Genomic DNA, 8,429 nt, shown 5'->3' with positions numbered 1-8,429 from the left:
TCTTGCCAGGAAGAAGGGGCTTTGCATGCAAAGGTTGAGGCACCATGAGATACTGAAGCACAGCAGCTTGTCCTCAGTGGAGAGCAGATTGCAGCAGTGCTGCTGGAGAGCTGATCACACCTTCTTTTAAACATGGTCCATAATAATGTTGTTTTTCATGAAATTATGAACTATTAAATCTACGTGATGTATAGATGAGAGAGGAAATGTTCACAGGCCTGCTGTAGTTTATGAACATGTGGTGCACAGATGTTGAGATTTTTCTTCCCTTTACTTTTGAAAATTTGGATTACATTTCTCTCCTTCTCTCTAGTGCTCAAACTCTGTGTTTGATACTTTATTAGATGTCTCAGCAGGGTAAATGGATGATTAATATATGTTGATGACAGATATTTGGTTTCTATAAGCTGTGGAGTGAAAGATAAATATGATGGGAACAGTTGTACCTATGTATGATAACTAAGCCTCTTTAAGACTGTGCTAGGGTTACCCATGATTTATGGGGATGTCACCACTAACACTAGATAGGGAAAACCTCTTAAATTTCTCTTATTGTAATCATCACTTTTTCTTCAGGTATCAGGGGGAAAACAAAAAAACAAAAAAACAAAAAAAAAAAAAAAAAACAAGACAAAGAAAGAAAGAAAAACTTAATTTTTTCAGGGTTGGGAAATATTCCAAAGAACACCCAGTTCCTGATAGTAAAATGAGAGCTTTCTTCAGAGCAATACATGCTCTGTGCTGCCATCTCTCAATTAACCCTTGAGAACAAACCATCAAAACAAGACCACAGTGTTTGTGTGTGCTGGGATCCAGGGCTGCACTACTGGCTCACCCTAGACTCTAGTCCCCACTTCACTGTTAAGAAGAAAAATCAAAAAGACAGTTCTGAATCACTTCTGGGCCAAGATGAGCCATGCCGTCCTGATCTGGATCCTGGAGAGTCATATACAGAGGTAAGGTTTTGCTTCACGACCATTTCTTTTGTAATGAGAAGCATCTGGCCACAGCAACTTAAATCCAATTTCCAGTGTTTTAAATTCAAGGAAAATATTTTAATGGATTAGGTAGGTGGATTGACAGGAATAACTCAAAGCAGTTGGCAGGCTGAAAGCCTTACCTCATTTCTGTGTCTATCATATACAAAATCCTCATTTGCAGAAATACATCACTTCTGTTTCTTTGGGTTGTATTTGTTGGAGAAACAAACAAACAGACAAAAAAAAAAAACCTTAACAATTTTATTAGGAGCTCTTTCTAATTTCTTTAGGTCTTCTAAAAAAACACATAAATGTTGCCAATGTAATATTAATTTTATTTCTAGTATCAACTCCTGATAACTGCAGAACCCTGAACAGAACTGGAAATCCTATAGGCAAAAAGTATTCCAGACAGGGATGTAGACGAAGGATAAGAAAAGTTGGAACACAACCAAGTCAAGTCAGCTATTTCAGTTGAAAAAAAGGAAATTTCCCTTACAAGTACATAACTATAATAGTACTACATGTGCTAAAAAAATTTCGATCTATTACTCATTATTTTATAATAAAATTAATTTTTGACATATAACCAACTACTTACGATACTTTTTTCATGTAAAACTTTTACTCATTCTCACCCCCCCCCTCCCCCCCTCCCCTCCCGCAGCCCCCTGGCCCCAAACCCCACTTTCTGGAAATTTAATTCCTTCTGAAGTTAAATAGTTTAAAGACTACTACAAATTTCTCTGACTCCTAATGTTACTGCAGAATGATGGAAACTCTGCTTTTCTGCACCTTTCTTCTCAGCTTCATTAAATTTTCATGAGTTAAATTTGCATGTAGAAAGAGAATGGTTCCTTCCCACATCTGGTAATTAGTCTGGGAAATGTATTGATATAAGAGATAATCTGATTAAGGACCACAGTTGAACTCTATTCCTCCTAATTAATCATTATGCATGTTGATAAATGCCTGATCTGAATTTTGTTTCCAGAGTACATGGCCTGACAAAGGGTTTTTCAAAAAGGTTAGGAAGTCTGCTTTCTGTTAGTGGAGAAAATAGCAATCATGTTAAGGTTTGGCCCTTCTACTGTTGCTTTGAGGCCCAAGCCCACCTACACCTGGAAACCTAAGGCAAGACTGGCAGGAAGCTAAGTTAATTTGAAGGGACAGGGAAGGACTGTGTGCTGTGAGAGTCTCAAATACTCTGCACCACATACCAGCCTCCTCCTTCTCCAAGACTTCAGAAAAAATAGCAAATTTATATTCTATCTGCCACTTTGATCTGAGCTGTTGGCAAAGTATTCCTCTAGAACAATACAAATTAACAAAATCAATAGAAAACTCCCTTTAATTGTAATTGGGTTTGGAGCAACTGATCTTAAACATTACTAAATTGGTTTTGATTTTGATCACCACTTAATTGTGGACAAAAGGAGTGGAAAACTTAGAAATGAGGAATATGTGCCAAATGTTCCCCTGACCTGTCAGAACTGGTTTCATTACAGAACCCCACTGTCAGGCTGAAGCAAAGCAACATCTCCCAGCTGCTGAAGCAGACAAAGGAGCCTGAGGTGCAGGCTCCACTCACAAGGCAGCCACTCCGTGGCTGGCAGGTGGCACCGTGGGGACACCCAAAACTGTTCAATTTCAGTAGAAACTCTGAGAAAAACAAGCAGAAAAATATTTTAGGCTAAAAATGGGATATAAAGCTCTTTTAACCTGTTCTCACTTGCTGCTGAGGACTGGGAGAAGTCCTAATGCCCTGACACTGTGTTGCCCTTGTGCTGCAGAGGCTGCACAGAGGGTCTCTCCAGTTGGCTGCAGCAGTTCCTCTGTAGCCTTTCTTGATAATGGTAAAGTCCTTGACATCAAGGATATGCAGTAGTGATTGTTACTACACCAGTTTTGAACCAGTGCCTCCAGAGATGAGATCGCCGTTAGTTTCAGCTACACAGGCAATATTCTTCAGCTCTGCCCTCCATTTGGCACAAAGAAGGGTTGACAGGGAATTACCCAGGGGGATAGAATAAGCACTTGGAAAAAAAAAATTATTCTGTACAGGTGGAAACAAGTATGTTTTAATTCAGAGATGTTTCTGTCTGGAGCAAAACTCTCACTTGACAGTTTGAACCAGGATGTGCCTCTGCGTGTTTCCAGGCCAAAGAAGAGGAGTTACCCAACCCAACAGTCAGTCCTCCAGCTGTTTCCTAGTGCTGGATCATGTGTGTCAGGTTCAACAGCAGGGGCAGAGGTACAAGACCTTTTGAGTTTCTCCACCTTCCAAAAAATGCTTAAACTGGCACATTCTCAAACATACAGAATAATAACCTCCTGCTGTCTTAGGCTACTGAGCAGACCTTAACTTATTTTAGGATTATCAGTAGTTTTCAAACCAGCGGAAAACTGGAGAGACAGCTGCCCTTGCATTTTGATGGTTCTTAAATTTTCATGCTACTCACAAGGCATCTATCTGGACTTCTTTAGAGCCTTTGATACAGACCCCCTTGACATCCTTCTGTCTGAATTGGAGAGAGATAGATTTGATGAGTGGACTGTTGGATGAATAAGTTGTTGGACAGTCATATCTGGAGGGTAGTGGTCAATGTCTCAGAGTCCTGATGGACATCAGTGACAAATGGTGTCCTTCAGGGTTCAGTATTGGAACAAGAGTTATTTAATATCTTCATTAATGACATAAAGGATTGAGTGCACCCTCAGCAGATTTGCAGATGACACCCAGCTGAGTTGTGTGGGTGACACACTTGAAGGACAGCATCCATCCAGAGGGACCCGGACAAGATCAAGAAGTGGCCCATGGGAGTCTCATGAGGTTTATAAAGACCAAGTGGTGGAACTGCACCAGGGTTGGGGCAACCCCTGGTGTCAATCCAGGGTGGGAGATGAACAGATTGAGAGCAGTCCTGCTGAGAAGGATCTGGGGGTTCTGGTGGGTGAGAGGCTGGACACAACCCAGCAACGTGTACTTGCTGCCCAGAAAGCCAAACATCCTGGGCTGAATCAAAAGCAGCATGGGCAGCAGGGCCAGGGAGGGGGTTCTGCTCCTCTACTCTGTCCTCCCACCTGGAGAGCCCACCTGTAGGGCTGCATACAGGTCTGGTACCTCAACATAAGAAAGACATGGACCTGTCAGAGAAAGTCCAGAGGAGGCCACCAAGTTGATTAGCAGGATGGAGCACCTCTCCTGTGAGGAAAGGCTGAGAGCATTGGGTTTGTTCAGCCTGGAAAAGAGAAGGCTTTGGGTGACCTACTTGCAGCCTTCCAGTACCTGAAGAGAGCCTACAAGAAGGCTGGAGAGGGAGTTTTTACAAGAGCATGTAGTGACAGGATAAGGGGAATGGCTTCAAACTTTAAGACAGTATGTTTAGATTAGATATTAGGAAAAAAATCTCTACTGTGAGGGTGATGAGGCACTGGAACAGGTTCCTTAGAGAAGCTGTGGATGTCCCATCCCTGGAATCATTCAAGACCAGGCTGGATGGAGCTCTCAGAAACCTGGTCTAGTGAAAGGTGTCCATGCCCACAGAAGGGGGCAGAACTAGATGATCTTTAAGATCCCTTCCAACCCAGGCAATTCCATGATTCTGTAACAGCTGAGATGGACGTTCACACTAATTCTAAGACAGTGGTGTTGAAGTTAATGAATAAATAGATTGGACAGGTTTGTAGTCTGACCATGCGTGATGGCTCCTGTGGTGGTCTGGAAATCACTTACAATCTCTGAATTACATTACCTTACAGATTACTCATAGGCGTTACTTTATAGCCAAAAGTCCTACATTCTATCTTATAGACTAGTTCTGTAGGACAAGGACAGCTGGAGAAATGTACTGGAAGGAATTCATATTATACTGGATGTCCAAGTCAGCCATTCAATGTGCAACACAGGTGTGCACAGGAATACATTTCTGCCATTCCACACATTGCTGTAAATCCCATGTCCAAGAGCTGACTGACTCTGGAAGTGTGCACTTTACAATATGCCAGTAACAATATGTCAGTACTAAAAATATTGACAACTTGGCCCAAATGAAATCTTGTTTTCTTTTCCAGTTTTCTCTCTTCACTGCTCAGGCAGTGTAGTTCTCCCAAGTGGATCAAGACAATGGAGAGTGCCTTTTTTTCCATAGAGGCTGACAGATAGAAGGACAATGATTAGGATAAAGCTGTAATAGTCAAAAGAGTTAAAATACCTTGCTTTGTCTGATATGTTTCAAATATGCTGTCCTGTGCTAATGAGATGAAAAAGAGGACAAACATTCCCCTTTCCCTAGTGGATCTGATCTGGGTGTAAAAATGAAGCTCTAAAAAAGTTTAACTGGTTCCAGCTGGATGCTACACAGCCTACAAAAGACTAGTTCCTCTTAGGCAGATTAGAGCAATGTAAATTCTTCTTATGTCATGACAGTGGCAAGCACTCAGAATCTCTACCACTGGGAAAAGTTGTGAAGGGCACTACAAGAGCATGTAACAGAGAAAAGAGGGATTCTCTTAGGAGAATTTACGGACTTACAAAGATAGCAATAACTACATGTGCATAAGAGTAGACTTCATCAGGAAAGTATAGAGGACCATATCTCATGGGTTATTAAAGAGTGGACAGGGCAAAGTAATGGAAAATGCACTGTATTGAACAATTTTTCATTAGAAGCTGGAAGGACATGGTGAACTATTAAGTAATTTTTCTTATCATGCATGTCTCCCACTGCTTTTGAAAATAGCCTAGGTTGCCAGATAGATCCTTGCTGTGGGACAGCAGCCTCACATTTATAATAGCCTCACATTTTATAATAGTTCACAAAGAAACAGTCAATGGGAACCCTTTAAAAATGCGTCTTTGACAACAATTTGTAGGTTGAAACATGCTGCTTTTATTTTATCTTTCATAAGCCAGTACGAATCCATCATGTTCATAAGCCATGTACAAATCCATCCAACTTTTAATGGCAGGCACATTGTGCGTAACTGGAGCAGTTTCATGTAAATATGTGAACATATTTAAACAAACAATCTAAGGCAGGCTTACCACAGTGAATGAAAAAAATGAAAACTAATAAAATCCCAAGTTAAACTGGTGTGTGCTCATGCAATATACACCTACTGGGACTTAGTTTAAAAGAATTTTGAAATATTTATTTCTCTGATATTTATTTTAATGGAAACTTTCCCAACTGCTGGTGGCAGATATCATAAGCTAGTGGTGATAAGAAAAACGGCAAATTTTCTGTTCTCGTGGAATGTCTTGTTTTAGCTGTATGCAAAGAAATACCATGTTGTAAAGCTGTACTGGAAGACTGTCACTGAAATGAAAATGTGGAAGAAATTTAATTGTTTCCATTACTCCTTATTTGCGTTAAACAAATCTACCCAGCTGCGTAACCTGTGAAAACCTGACAAAGCTGCAGATGTTAAGAATTTAAGCAGTTTGTGGTTCTCTTGATAGCAAACCTTATTAAATGTGAACCTATATGGTTTATGCAAACATATGAGATACAAAATAGTAGGATCTTTTAATTTAACTCTGATAGCAGCTTCCAAATATAATCTGTAAATATTTAATCAGGGACAAAAGGTACTGGTTTTTACAGCATTTCATTAAAAACAAACCCAATAACCTAGTACTCTCAATTACAGTATAGTGCTGGCAATTACTGCTGCTCCATCCAATACTTTTTCATAATGTCTGTTACTTTCTCCCATTTTGTGATTGCCCTGAATTTCTCCTCTTATTTTATCAAAACCAGGCCTGAATCAGTTTAGTTTATTTCTTTCTTCATACCAAAGAAGGAAAGGTAGTATAATTCCTACTAAATCTTGGAATACGTTTTTTGTACTAGCAAGTATTTTCTTTTTCTAAAAATACAACATTTATCCAATGTTAAAGCTTGTTGTAAAATAGAAACTGAACTGGCAACACTGACTAAAACCACATATCCAAACCAATTCCTTTGCATCTGCTTTTATTTCTTGGACTTCTTCAACCTTCCTCAGATTTCAGCTCCATGTACCAAGCAAGTAAGAATTTTGCAAAGGATGAAGCTATCAACCTGCAGGAACAGGCAGAGTTCATCAGGAAAGTTCCTAGCACAGCACCAACACGAAGTCTCTGTGTGCAGACAGCTACAGCACACAAATCACAGTTTACTTCCAGTTATTTTTTGACTGGTATTGCTAACTAGTAGCCAGCCTATTCCTGATACTGTCACACTCAGTGAGAAGCAGCATGTTACGGACTTTGTGTCTGGATGACCTTTTCTCATGTGCCTGAGGAAAGAGCCATCTTTGGAAAGGAGGTAAAACTGAACCCATTGACGAAGCCACAAGAAGGAGGTATACCAGCTCCAGAGCTAACCATGACTGGCCCATGTGCACGCAGCTGGCTGAGCAGAGGCAGCCTAAAAACAACTCTGCCACAAGCACAGCAGTCCCATAACATCGAGAACATTGTTCCCAAGGGAAGAGGGGTGACACACTTGGCACATTGTGGAGACTGGTCCGTGAAGCAGAGGGAAGATTTAGACTTGAGACAGAATTCCTCCTTAAGTCAGCAGTGCATGTACTCATCACTCTCAACATACCAGGACATAAATCCTTTAGCCACCTCATAGAAAACCAGAAAAAGATTTTTCCAAGTAACTGCATTTCAGATATTAACTTTAGGCTCTTGCTTTTCTGCTTTGTTCTCCTCCAGTCAGTTAAACAAAGAGATGTAGAAAATCCAAGGAGAGAAATACGAGCAACTGAAAAAGAAAAGTGCTGTCATGATTGTTCAATAGGTTGCTGGTATTTACAAAATTCTGTGTATTCAGGTTCAATATTTTCCATATGAAGATCATCACTTAGTAATAATGCTGAAGCTGTAAGGAGGATAGGGCCCCTCTTCCAATAAATAATTTGCAGATACAAGGAAAAGTACAATCCCTGCCCTGAGGAGCTTGGAAATAATATCCTGCTTGTATAAGTTGAAATAGAAATGTGTTTATTTTTACTACAGTAAGTGCTTAACACACAATAACTAAACTAAAATTATTATTTCAAAAGGATTTAGAATAATATTTTAATTATCTCAATGTTTATAGAATTGAAAAAGCAGGAACTACTAATAATTACAGTCTCAAATACTTGTATTTTTTCTTTGGAAAATCCAGAGACTGGTATAATGATATGCACTTGTAAAAAACAAAGCAGTTGGATGGATGAGCTCTTCCATTACAGGATTTGGCCTAGAGGAGTGCAAACAAACCAGCATTCTCTTCAGGGCAATTGACACCTTTTGGTCTCCAGAAATTTATATTGTTGAGGAACTTTGGGAGTTTTACTATGCCAAGTCAGAAAACACTGCAAGTTATTTATGAGACCAGCAAAGAAACAGTAACCACATAAAAGAGCATATAATATTTTATTCAGGTTATGTAGGAATACAGAATA

The sequence above is a fragment of the Corvus moneduloides genome, chromosome 1 (genome assembly GCF_009650955.1).
Source record: "Corvus moneduloides isolate bCorMon1 chromosome 1, bCorMon1.pri, whole genome shotgun sequence".
Taxonomy (NCBI): Eukaryota; Metazoa; Chordata; class Aves; order Passeriformes; family Corvidae; genus Corvus; species Corvus moneduloides.
Note: the sequence above shows the minus strand (reverse complement) of the source record.